This window comes from Podarcis erhardii, assembly GCF_964252035.2.
Source record: "Podarcis erhardii genome assembly, chromosome: 4".
Taxonomy (NCBI): Eukaryota; Metazoa; Chordata; class Lepidosauria; order Squamata; family Lacertidae; genus Podarcis; species Podarcis erhardii.
In genome coordinates, this window is record NC_138508.1 from 24,987,588 (window position 1) to 25,000,611 (window position 13,024).

Below are 13,024 nucleotides of genomic sequence, written 5' to 3' on the forward strand. Positions count from 1 at the left end.
TATGGAGGGCAAGGGATGCTACATAAACATTTTACCTGTTTGTGTGTTTTTAAAGTCTCTGAAAGACCTTAATTACTGACTGGTGCTGAATAAAGGACTGGTGAGTCACAGCCACAGTGGATGATATTTGTATTGCAAAACTGGTCAAGCCCAGTGAAGCCTGGGCCAGAGCCCAGAGATGTGCCAACTTTTGATCCAAGATCAGCATTTGATGCCAGTGCTTGGCCCTTAAATGTAATAGCAGCATTTATTCATTATCTCCATGTTTTATTTATTGGAAAGGTCAAGACTTGGGTCATGTTGCGCATATGATAGGTGGAAAATGGCAGCCTTTAAGCTTACTAAGCAACAACACTGAAAATGTAACACGTGAGGTGCAAGGTTCCTTCATTAATTTAAACAGCACATAACAATTGGGGTCTAGGATACTTCAAGGACTTTCTAATCCCTCATATCCCTGCCCAACAGCAGAGGTTTTGGAGGAAGTGACTGTTAGTTGTCCCCCATAATTTAGATAGAATCATAGAATAGAATCATAGAATCATAGAGTTGGAATAGACCACAAGGGCCATCGAGTCCAACCCCCTGCCAAGCAGGAAACACCATCAGAGCACTCCTGACATATGGTTGTCAAGCCTCTGCTTAAAGACCTCCAAAGAAGGAGACTCCACCACACTCCTTGGCAGCAAATTCCACTGTCGAACAGCTCTTACTGTCAGGAAGTTCTTCCTAATGTTTGGGTGGAATCTTCTTTCTTGTAGTTTGGATCCATTGCTCCGTGTCCGCTTCTCTGGAGCAGCAGAAAACAACCTTTCTCCCTCCTCTATATGACATCCTTATATATATTTGAACATGGCTATCATATCACCCCTTAACCTCCTCTTCTCCAGGCTAAAGATGCCCAGCTCCCTTAGCCGTTCCTCATAAGGCATCATTTCCAGACCTTTGACCATTTTGGTTGCCCTCCTCTGGACATGTTCCAGTTTGTCAGTGTCCTTCTTGAACTGTGGTGCCCAGAACTGGACACAGTACTCCAGGTGAGGTCTGACCAGAGCAGAATACAGTGGCACTATTACTTCCCTTGATCTAGATGCTATACTCCTATTGATGCAGCCCAGAATTGCATTGGCTTTTTTAGCTGCCGCGTCACACTGTTGGCTCATGTCAAGTTTGTGGTCAACCAAGACTCCTGGATCCTTTTCACATGTACTGCTCTCAAGCCAGGTGTCACCCATCTTGTATTTGTGCCTCTCATTTTTTTTGCCCAAGTGCAATACTTTACATTTCTCCCTGTTAAAGTTCATCTTGTTTGTTTTGGCCCAGATCTCTAATCTGTCAAGGTCGTTTTGAAGTGTGATCCTGTCCTCTGGGGTGTTAGCCACCCCTCCCAGTTTGCTGTCATCTGCAAATTTGATCAGGATGCCCTTGAGTCCATCATCCAAGTCATTGATAAAGATGTTGAATAATACTGGGCCCGAAACAGAACCCTGTGGCACCCCACTAGTCACTCTTCTCCAGGATGAAGAGGAACCAACCAAGAGGAACCAGGATGAAGATGTACGGTATAGTTCATATCCACCAAGAGCCATGTGTTTAGCACGGCAGGCTAAACAATTTAAAGGAACTTCCAGCAAAGGTCAGTTTAGCTCCCTCCCTAATGAACTTCTGGCACTAACTGAAAACATTTTTTTTAAAAAAAATTATATATATACACACACACACACACACACACACACACACACACACACACACCATTATATATACAGTGGTACCTTGGGTTAAGTACTTAATTCGTTCCGGAGGTCCGTTCTTAACCTGAAACTGTTCTTAACCTGAAGCACCACTTTAGCTAATGGGGCCTCCTGCTGCTGCTGCGTTGCTAGAGCACGATTTCTGTTCTCATTCTGAAGCAAAGTTCTTAACCTGAAGCACTATTTCTGGGTTAGCGGAGTCTTTAACCTGAAGCATATGTAACCTGAAGCGTATGTAACCTGAGGTACCACTGTAGTAGTGGACCGTGCAGGTATATGCATGTGTTATTTCTGGTTGGTAATTTATTTAAACTTGAAACCATACTTTGGACTGAGGAAAGGGCAAAGGCCAGCAACCGCAGTTCATGCCTGCATAAGCCAAGACACAGGTCAAGGGATGTTCAACCCCCTCTGCTTTTTTGAATAGCAACCAAAGCCTGCTTTATGCATCTCGGCTGCTCAAATAGAGCTTCCATTGCCATTCACATGGGGGACGAATTAAAGAGCCTATTGCGGTTGTCCTAGTTTTGCAGACAAAATGCATAATAGATGGGATTGCTGGGATAAACTGTTACGTAAAGGGCAAATAACAAGAGTCTGGGGAGTGAATGGAGCTCTGGGGCGCCAGCTGGCTAACCAAAGTTATTCCTTGGAAGAGATCTATATCTCAGCAACTTGTACACTCAGTCTTTGGCAAACCCTTGTTGAAACTGAAGCCCACATTAAAGACAGCAGCAAATCACCTGTTATTAATGTAAAGTCTAGTCGTCACAATGGATTGGGCTGTTAAGTAAACACGCCTTCCGGAGGTCAGATAATTAAATACCTTCCAAGGTGTAACAAGTTCTTCAGAGTTTGCAACATGTCTCTTTGACTTCACTGGAAAACCAACTCCTGTCAATTATCTAGCTACATGGTCTTGCTTTACTGACACTGGAGTGCAATTCTGCTTCCTGGGAACTGGAAAAAGCCCCACCTGATGTGTTGATGTCTGATAGTTACAGGAAGCCTCTGGTGCATGACTGTGTCTTCTGTGGGGCAAAAAACCCCAGATTTATAGGATGATGCAAGAGAGGGCAGGAGCAGTTCATTCTTTCATAGAATTGCTAAAGCTCTCTGTAATACATAGCATCTGAAAGAGAAGCACTGTTGCCAAAGAGCTTGTGCCAGTCCAGATCTGTGCCCAGGATGATGACAAGGATTAGTTTAATTTACGACCCACCCTTCAGCCTAAGGTCCCAGGGCAGGTTACATCAATTTAAAATGCAACATTAAAAACAGTTTAAAGCAAACTTACAATCACAAAAATAGGGTGGGTCCTAGTAATGTGCATCTTAGGTGTCAAAAGCCAGGGTAAGGAGGTGCGTCTTCAGCATTCACCAAAAGCTGTGGAGTTAAGTTGGAGTTTTTGTGCTGCTGAGGATGCCATAGTGAAATGCTTGGATTGCAGTCTGATTCACTGGCATCTCTAAAAGTATATCTGCCCAAAGCATCCACTTCAATTTTCCACAGTCTTGTTGGGTAGATCCTTTCCTTGAACTGCTTATAGGGTCATGACCAGGAACCAATTGAGATATGGGCCTGGTTGTTACGATATGGATGCAATGCGACCGCGAGCAGCAGGTGGCTTGGAAGCAAAACATGATGGGAATGTTGGTTCTGTTCCGTGGGAACAGAGGGAGGGTCTATTTTCAGTGCAAAGCACCGGAATTAGCTCTGAGTGTAATATGACCTGTACAGGAAGTACAGGAGGTGGAGTTTTGTCTCTCTTCTGATGGACTCTGATGAGAGCAGACGTGTTTTCTCTGTAATGCTGCAAAGACAGAAATAAAGGCATGTAAATACATTTCTGTCTCTCTTTCCCCCTACCTGGGAGGGGGGGAAGAGTGGTGTGTTCTTCTCACGTGGAGGAGGATCGCCGATCGCGACCTAGCCTGCATCTGCCGGGAATGCAGACAGGAAGGTCACCAGGAGATCGTGCCGGGTGCCTGGAGAGTGGCCAGTTTCTCCTGATATGGCAGATTTCCTAACACTGGTAACCTGGGAGACAGGAGTACCTGGCGTGCTCTGGTCCATGGGGTCACGAAGAGTCGGACACGACTAAACGACTAAACAACAACCTGGGATATTGCTTCATTGCCAAAGGATGTCTCTTCATCCTTTCTACCACCTTCTCCAGCAGTCTCCTTGAAGGACACTAGTTCAATGGGAGAGCATCTTCTTTGCATGCAGAAGGTCCCAGGTTTGATCCCAGACATCTCTAGGTAGAGCTGAGAGAGACCCCTATCCTGTAGAACTGCTATTAATCAGCATCAACAAAACATTTTATTTTTATTTTTCATAAAACCTTTGCAAAGACAACTACCTAGGAAAGGGGAGTGTGAATCATCTCAGGTTCTTGTTCCTTTAAGTTCATTGGGTTCATTCACTCCAAGTGTGTCAGCATAGTTGAGCTAGATCAACCAATGGCCTGACTCAGTAATGTGTGAGGCAGCTTCTTATCGTTACAGATCTGGGGTGACCAAGTTTGAATGTGCAAGGGCACTCATCACTCCTAGAACTAGTGAATGTTAGAAATTAATAAACGGTAGAATTTAAATAATATTTGGAGTATTGAAGGGAAGACGCTAGACGTCAGATTTGAAATACAGGCTGAACCAGTTCTGCTGTTCAGGAGATCACAGATAGTGATGCCATTAAGGAGAACTAAATGCCATGGAATCATAGAATTGTGAGTTGGAAGGGACCTTGAGGGTGCAGGAATGCCAGACCATTAAAGGACAATTGACCAGGCAGGTGCTGTCCTTCCTCCAGCTGTGTGTTAGTTAGCAGAAGAAATAGCAGAGTTTGGGAGGTTACAGGAGGCGTGATATCACACAGGAGAAATGTCCTTTTGAAAAACAAGAGGTCTGGATAAGGGGTGTGTGTGAGAGCAGACGGTGGGGAGGAGCTTCTTGGAGCAAGGGTTCTTGGGAAGGAGAAAGGATGTGGGCAGAACTCCATGCAGGTGAAGGCAGAACTATCTTGGCAGGCTGGGACAGAGGCATGGAGATAGCGTTGAGGATGCCTTGGGCTCAAGTGTTGCGCTGCTGTGGGGAACAAGCCCCTCTTGAGATGCCCTGAACTCTCTCCAAAGCAGACCCAGGTGTAAATATGTGTACAATAAGCCACATTTCTTAAAGACACCATCCTCCGCTGTGCCCAGTCTTCCCCAGCCTGGCTACCTGAGGTTGCTTGCAGAAGGAGCTCTTCTGCCACAAACCAGTTAATCAGATCTAATTGTATTGGTTTGCAATGATAGTTCTTCCACATCATCCTGGTTGTTCTTTTGTTTTTGTTTATTAGCCCTGGATATCCATTGTGACTTGTCCACCCGACCTCCATACCTCTGGGCAGATCTTGACAGAAGGGATCTGCACTGTGGAGTGTTTTCATTGTCACTCCCTGTTCTCCACTAGCTTTGCCCGTTCCCAGGCATATAGGTTTTCTGTGTCTCTATGTATGCACATCTTTTTTTATTTAATAATAATAATAAATATCAGGATGTGCACAAGCGTGCAATAGCTAACATTTCCAGTCTGATTCAGTCAGTAATCAGGTCTCACATTGAGCAAAATGGAGGACTGCACCTTTTTTTTTTGAGGAGAGTATCATTTTTTGTTTGATTTGGGGTCCCCCCTTCTAGAATAAACCCCTGTCTGGGAGAACCCTGTGACCCTTTCTTTAAAGAAAAGGGAAGGTGTGGAAGGACAGTTGATCACACATCTTGTCTGGAGCAGTGGTGACAATCCTGGGTAGCACTGTCATCTTGCCCAGGGCGGCTGTCTGCATGACTGGACACCACTGCTTAGCTAATTGTCATGGGTGTCATTAGTAACTGAGAGTTAATGAGTGTACAGTGCACTGGTGATGCAAAGCTAGGCTGAGGAGATGCAAGTGAGGGATTTGGGCAATTGTTCTATGGGGGGAAAATATTGCGTTGTGCTATATCAATCCATTCCTGCTGAAATCCCCTCTTTTTATGCAAATATTAAAAAGCTAAAGGAGCTTTTAACACCCTGATGCATCTGGTATCAGCATGAGCCAAATGAACATTTAGCTTAGTTTTTATATAATGATCAAAAATATTTATTGAATAGTCCCCCGAGTGGTTAAATTATCAGTTTCCCTTAAAAGTTCACCTCAGTGGGCTTTGGATAAGGAATTGCTAATGTCTTGCCACATTTCACATGCTGAGGCACTGACATGCTATTCCTCCCCCCCCAAAAAAAATAGTGAACCCATATTTCATTGTATTGTCCCTTCTAGTAGCTGTGCCTTCCCATCAAAGAGGTTTTTCCTCTTCAGAAAAGCCTGTATTTGATTCTGAGCAAGTGGGCAAGACAGCACCACTATTATATTTGCATTTTGTTTCTACCAAACAGCATCCATGTGGCATCCAAAAAGATTCAACTTGCCCTCATCTTCTGACTCTTCTCTCACTTTTCCTTCCTTCCTTCCTTCCTTCCTTCCTTCCTTCCTTCCTTCCTTCCTTCCTTTTTGCAATATTTAGGGAAGTATGGGTGGGTTTCCTCTGCACAGGGACTGAGCTATTGTGAAATAAAGATACAGCCTTGTGAGCAATTGTCCTCATGATGATCACCTCACTTCTATGGGGAAAAATAGAGTTTTGTGTTCAGAACCCATTTCTTTGCAGAAAACATGTATTAAGGACACTGTCTTTTTATTTAAATTAACAATTTTGTTACGTAATTTTCACTTTTTTTCAGCTCAGCACCCTCTGCCTGTCCCCAGCCCAAATTCATTGTTCTGTACACCAATAAATTGGCAAACTATGAAAATAATAGCTCTGAAGGAGGAAGATTCTTTGTTTTAAAACATTAACAAACTATTAGAAACAAGGGTCAAATTTCAGACAATATACTGTCAGGAGCAACCGCAGGGGCCGAGGGCTGTATGGAGACTATGATGTGTGTGTGTGTGAAGACTTTGAGCCTTTGATTCCTCCATTGTCCTGATCCAAATGGCCCCCATTACACCTGCTGTGGTTGCGCCACGAGGAGTGCTTCCATTAGCACAAATGAAGGAAGTAATGCTTTCACATTCTGTGCTAGGATTTCATGGGAAGAATTAGCCAAATGCCTCTGCTAAGATGACGTTTGTCACCCACAGGTGATGATGAGCTATGATCTCAGAAGAGAGATGAGCAAATGCCTCTTCCAAGAAAGAATCTGCTGCCTGAGCATCTTTTTTTATAATCGATTTATAAAACTGATTTCTTATAAAGGTACTCAGGGCAGTGGATGGTTGATTTAAAAACAAATAAATTGCAGCTACTGTTTTGCTCTCACTTATTGTTAGCGACTTTATAAGAAATACTGTTCAAGCTACCAGGATGACTTGCAGTTGCACAGCAAAGCACTAGATGACAGCAGAGAGGCTTCTGTTGATATCCCTGGCTGCCAAAGCAGCTGGCGAAACAGCAACTACAGATGATGGCATTCCGGTTTCCAGCTGCACTAAGGGAGTTCACTGTCCTGATGACATTGCTTGGCTGTAGTCTGCTGTTATTAGGATGAAAAGTGGGTGAGGCAATATGGGATGGTAGGCTGAGTCACAGGCAGTGGTGGTTCTGGTGAAAACCATTTAAGGTGCCTGAGTTCTGAAAGAGAGAGAGGCTAATTAAATTAATTAGTTTTTGGTTTTTTTTAAAGCAAATAAATCAGTGCTCATATTGTACCAAGGGCTCAAGGTGGGCTAGATGGCTAAGGGCGTGTCTGGATTTGTTTCTGCCCCAGATCAAATGCAATATAGGGCTGCTGTACAGGTTTGGCCTCTTAAATGTAGACGGGTACATCACAGGATGACACAGCACCATTATCACAAATCATAATGCAGCTCAGATGCTGACTCAATCATTATATTCACTGGCAGTGCGGCTAGAGCAAGCTGGTCACATGTGATATGAAAACAGCTATCAGGCCTTGCGTTTACTCTAGAGAGTCTTGGCAGGATTGGAACCAGGTTGTTTAAAGTTTTTTGTTGTTTTTTTGCTCATTAATACTTCAACTGGCCACAAGACTTCTTCATCTTAGGTAGCCTTTCGCAGCTTGTGACTCACCAAGCTGCATGCAACGCAACACTATTGTGGCCTGTCAGTCAGCCAATAAAATTAAGTCTTGCTTCTGATGTCCATCTGCCCAGGGGTGCAAAAAAAGAAAATTTAAAATGGGGATTGTCAAGTTTTTGGCTGACTCACAACTTGTGGTAGGCAAAGCAGTGCAATTTAGAATTTGGAATTAATGGTCTTATTTAGGAGACTTGCTCTTTATATGGCAAAGTGTGTTACCTCACTCACTTCCACGTCTGGTAGGTCGGCCCTGCAGAGCCACAGGGCTTTCTTGCTCAGTAGGCGGCGTGGGATGATGGGCTTCCTTCCCAGAGTCTTGCCCCGATGGCATCACGGAATGGATGGGCTGCGTTCAGCTTAGGAGGTCATGATGTGCATTCCTCGCCTTATGTATCGGATTAAACCCAGCCACTATGCTTCTTGCGCATCTGTGTGTGGCTGACAGCAGGAAGCAGGTGAGGACTCACTGTTAAAGTAGTTACTGCCAACAGGGATGGGCAAATCTCTCGGTTTCGGTTTTTCTCGGGTTCTCGTTTTCCCAATCTTAATTCAGTTCTCCACATCTCTATATCTGTTGGTGATTAAAAAAGAGAGAGATCCTCATGAAAATTCATTGTTTTAGTGCAAATTTCTCCCAATAAACACATTTTTAGCAAACACATATTTCCCTTAATATTTGTATTTTCTCCAGTAAATACATTTTGTCTGATATTTTTCACTAATATATGCATCTTCATGCACACTTTAGTTATATGCATTGTTGTACGCATTTCTTGGTTGGAGAACTGCTTTGCAGAATTCAGACATGCGTGACGTTTGAAGAACAGTTGCATTTCAGTTTGCGCATGGTTTCAGAAAGTATGAATTAGGTGAATTTTCCTTTACATGTGAGCTGAATCAAATTCTGCCTTCCAATGTATTTGCTGCCAATGTAGTTGCTGTCCTGGGCTCCCTTGGGAAGAAAGGTAGCATATAAATTTAATTATAAATAAAAGCACAGTGGCAACCTTATGCCTGCCAGCTTCCTGACTAGTCCCTCTGCTAGCTTAGTTTCTCGTACAGTCAATTGTGTGGACATACAACTGCTTTGGACTGGTACAGTTAGGACTCCTGGCATCAGATGCCCATCACAGGTGCAGGCAACTCTTGGAAACATGTCTGTTTCTCAAGAACAAAGAGAAACATGGCTCCTAACAGACCAAGCTCTGCATTATTATGATGGGCCAGTATGCAGAAACACCGAGGAGAAATCCACAAATCCAGCCAACTGATCTTTTATCCTTGGTGGAGATGAACCTTTCCCTTACTTCTATCGTAGGTGGACTTTGTCAGGAGAGGAAGCAGAGGTTGCAGCACTCCTGGGATTATTGACTTGCAAGACCGGCTGAGAGTTGCTTGCGTGTAATTTTGATGGGTGTGGGAATAATTTGCCTTGAATGTCCTGTCTTGACGGAAGGGAATCAGAAAGAAAAGTCTAAGCTTTCCAAATTTTGTCGCAGGGAGTTTCCTTAACGTCATGAGAGAAGTTGGCTGGGCAGCTCCAGAGCAATCTAGGTCATAGTCAAATGGCAGCTTCCAGTTTGATGCCGAGGTGGAACACAGCTGGAAACTGTTGGCCGTGTGCGCAGGGAAAAATGCAATAACATCCCCCTCCCTGGCACCTGCAGAAAAATCAGCTGTGTGGCTACATGTTTCAGTGGGGCTGTGGGTGTGATCCCTATTTGTAAAGCTGATTGTTTGCTTTAGGAATTAGTGGTCGATGTTCCTTCAGTGAGAGGTAACGAATGCTGGAGATGTTTGCCTGAATGAGCAATGCACCTGCAGGCTTACAGCTGAGATCTGTGGGGGTGCTGGCTAAAAAGAAGGTAGTGTATAACCCGGGGCACAACAGATGATAATTCCCACCCCCTGCAACTGGCTAAAAGCCAGTGTGGGGTTCAAGTTAGTGCTGTGTAGTGGTTGGAGAGTTGGACTAGGACCAGGGAGACCATTTGCCTGTGAAGCTCACGGTATGATCTTGGACCAATCACTCCCTCAGGGCTTGAGCCTAGAATGCATGGGTCCAAGTGGTTTTCCGCTTGCCTCATTTTCAGGAGTAAGATGGCAGTAAATCACACCGTTCAAGTCAGAGCTAACTATGAGCAAAAACACAGTGTACACTGCATTGCAGCGGGTTGAGTCTCTTCCAACTTTATGATTCCGTGATTCTAGCCTACATTCTTGCTATTGCTCTTTTGATTTAGTCTTATATATGACTTTGAGTGGCGTGTGAGCTCTCACACAGTGAGGGGAATGTAATTAACCAAGATTAACTGAACTTGGTTTTGATTTCATGCACAGGTTCCAACACATCATGGTGCTCAAAGGAAGTATCTTTTTTAAAAAAATTCTTATTACTTCACATCATGTTCTATGGTTTGGCCCAGGGAAAGAAAACAAATTCAGAACTTGAGCTGTGGCTCAAAATAAGCCTTGGGGAAGATATATTCCTTCCTCATAAGTGTATCATGTGGCTTAACTTGTTGAAACAATGTGTGACTAAAGTAAAAACCTTAACAGTGAGAATTGTGCTATACGTTGTATGAATGCTCATTCTTGTTTGCTGGCTACGAGTAATATTTGTATGTGTGTGTTTTACAGAAGATATTGGCACAGTCCACATGAACAGAGCTAATAAAGAGAATTGCAGCCCTTCTGTGGAAGCAGAAAAAGTGTAAAATATGGTAGTCAATACAGAATGCAAACTGCCCAAAACTCTCAGTTTCCATGTTCAAAAGCATGTTTCTTGCTCTTATGGCTGTGGCTTGAAAGTACGCAATCAATGGCTGCTGAAATTTCAGGGGTCAGAGATTAAGCCCAATAACATTTTCAGCAGCTGGGGGTGGGGGGCAGAAGTTCAATAGCTTGGCTTCTTCCATCTCAGTGACATTTTAATGTTCAGCGACAGCATCGTGGTTCCACTGTGGTTCAAGTGGAACCAACCCTTGTTTCAGGGGCTCCAATTGTCCTCAAATGTTTCTCAGAGCTTTCAAAACAAAACAAAACAAAACACCACCCAGTTTTTTCCTCCTGACATAGTATTCCATCTATGCATTGGTAGCTTGCAGCTCTGCCAACTAGCTGGCTCTAACCACAAGAGGTAGCCTTTCTGAAGAAGCTCTGGGGTTCAGCATCTTGTCTAGCAATTTCACGCACCAGATAACACTAGTCCACCATGGCCAAGCTGCAGACTCAGAGGCGTCTCCTCTGCTTTCCGGCTCATGGTAGCCATAGTCTGTAGCAATAACACTCCTCTGCAAACTATGGTTAATGCAGGGATGGGGAGCCCATAGTGCTGCAGCGTGGTCCCACTTTGATTGTGACATCTGAACCCAGCCTACATTTTCCAAATAGCATTGTTGTCAGTGACTCGTCTCCAGCTCTCCTTCAATATCTGCCAATCTACAAGTTGCATAATGTCCACAACCTTTGTACCAGGCACAAATGTGGGCAACATGCCGAACCCAACCCAAGCCCTTCGTGATCCTGATTATCAAATCTTCCAGCAAATCCTCTTTTCTCCCGTACTCCCAAGATGTGTTATCAGAAATGGGTGTTTTAGGGATCATTCTCCTCTGCCAGGCAAACAGCCCCCTGCTTCTCTCCTGTGGCGCAATGGGCCAGTGCATTGGTGGTTTCAGCCCACCCAGGGATAGCTGTAGGCAGAATTCATGGATTGTAGGAGGTTGGACTAGATAACCCTCAGGGTCCCTTCCAACTCTAGAATTCTAGAATTAGAATACAGTGGTACCTCCAGTTACGTATGCTTCAGGTTACAGACTCCGCTAACCCAGAAATAGTAGCTCAGGTTAAGAACTTTGCTTCAGGATGAGAACAGAAATCGTGCTCCGGCGGCGCAGCGGCAACGGGAGGCCCCATTAGCTAAAGTGGTGCTTCAGGTTAAGAACAGTTTCAGGTTAAGAACGGACCTCCAGAACGAATTAAGTACTTAACCCGAGGTACCACTGTATTGAAGCCAGAAGTTAACTGTATGAAGCACACACGTATTAGATGACTTCTGTCTTACCAGCAGTGGTAAACACTGGATAGCCCCTGTATCATGCCGATTTCTAGCTTCATGAGAGTTTTTTTTTTGTATGTTGTGTTGTTTATTTTTCAATATGTTGCTTTGCTTCAACATCTGCTTTAAGGTTACTGTAGTGAGGTACAGGAAAGGGGTTATTGTCATCTTACCTTTACCATGCTAGCTGAATTTGCACAGGTGCCTAAGTGTGCGTGTTTACCTTTTTACTGTTTACCTTTGTCTTGAATCTTTGCCATCGGGGCTGTGACACTTCATTGCTGTGCCTGCTTGAACTCACACAGCCAGGGCTCCTATAGAAAGTGTCTCTAAATATGTAACGGTGGCTGATTCCCCTCAGCTCTTGTTGCAGTGATGCCAAGGCTGGCTCACCTATGAAGCAGAGTGTAAATAGCCGCCCAAGGTGGTGGAATCTCATGGGATGGTGTGTGGTCCCCCTCCCCCCGCCATGGGTGCCCCACCCCTGCAGTCATGTGGCAACAGCAGCTTCTGGCGAGATGTCACAAGAGTTCTGCGCAACCCCAATAAGTGAGACTTTGGCAGCGGGGTAGCGGGGCTGGAATCTTCCCGTTTCTTCTCAGGTGGCGAAATGGGATAAGTCAAGGGTCAGCAAACTTTTTCAGCAGGGGGCCGGTCCCTCAGACCTTCGTGGGGGGCAGACTATATTCTTTTGGGGGGGGGATGAACAAATTCCTATGCCCCACAAATAACCCAAAGATGCATTTTAAATAAAAGCACACATTCTAATCATGTAAAAACGCGCTGATTCCCGGCCTGTCCGTGGGCCGGATTTAGAAGGCGATTGGGCCAGATCCAGCCCCCAGGCCTTAGTTTGCCTACCTGTCAGATAAGTTGCCCCTGATTAATGCTGTTGATAAATTAGAGGACCTTGCTGATTAGCTCAAAGGCCAATCAGGTCTTCCAGATGAGATGAATGCTGTGGAATGCACAATACCAAAGCTACAGCCTTTTAAAGGAGATTCAAAGCAATTCCACATCCATTGCAAGTACCAAGCCTGCCCCACCTTAAACTTGGTGAATTCCACACTTTTATCTTCAAAT

General features: G+C 44.5%; 1 long non-coding RNA gene across 1 annotated transcript; it reads right to left on the reverse strand.

The window, feature by feature from the left end:
• Positions 1-6,522: 6,522 nt before the first annotated feature.
• LOC309341342 lies at positions 6,523-8,920 on the reverse strand. The gene is made up of 3 exons (XR_014156237.1): positions 8,889-8,920; positions 8,110-8,452; positions 6,523-7,413 (listed from the first exon to the last, which is right to left on the reverse strand). It is a non-coding gene; the product is annotated as an uncharacterized lncRNA (long non-coding RNA).
• Positions 8,921-13,024: the final 4,104 nt, after the last annotated feature.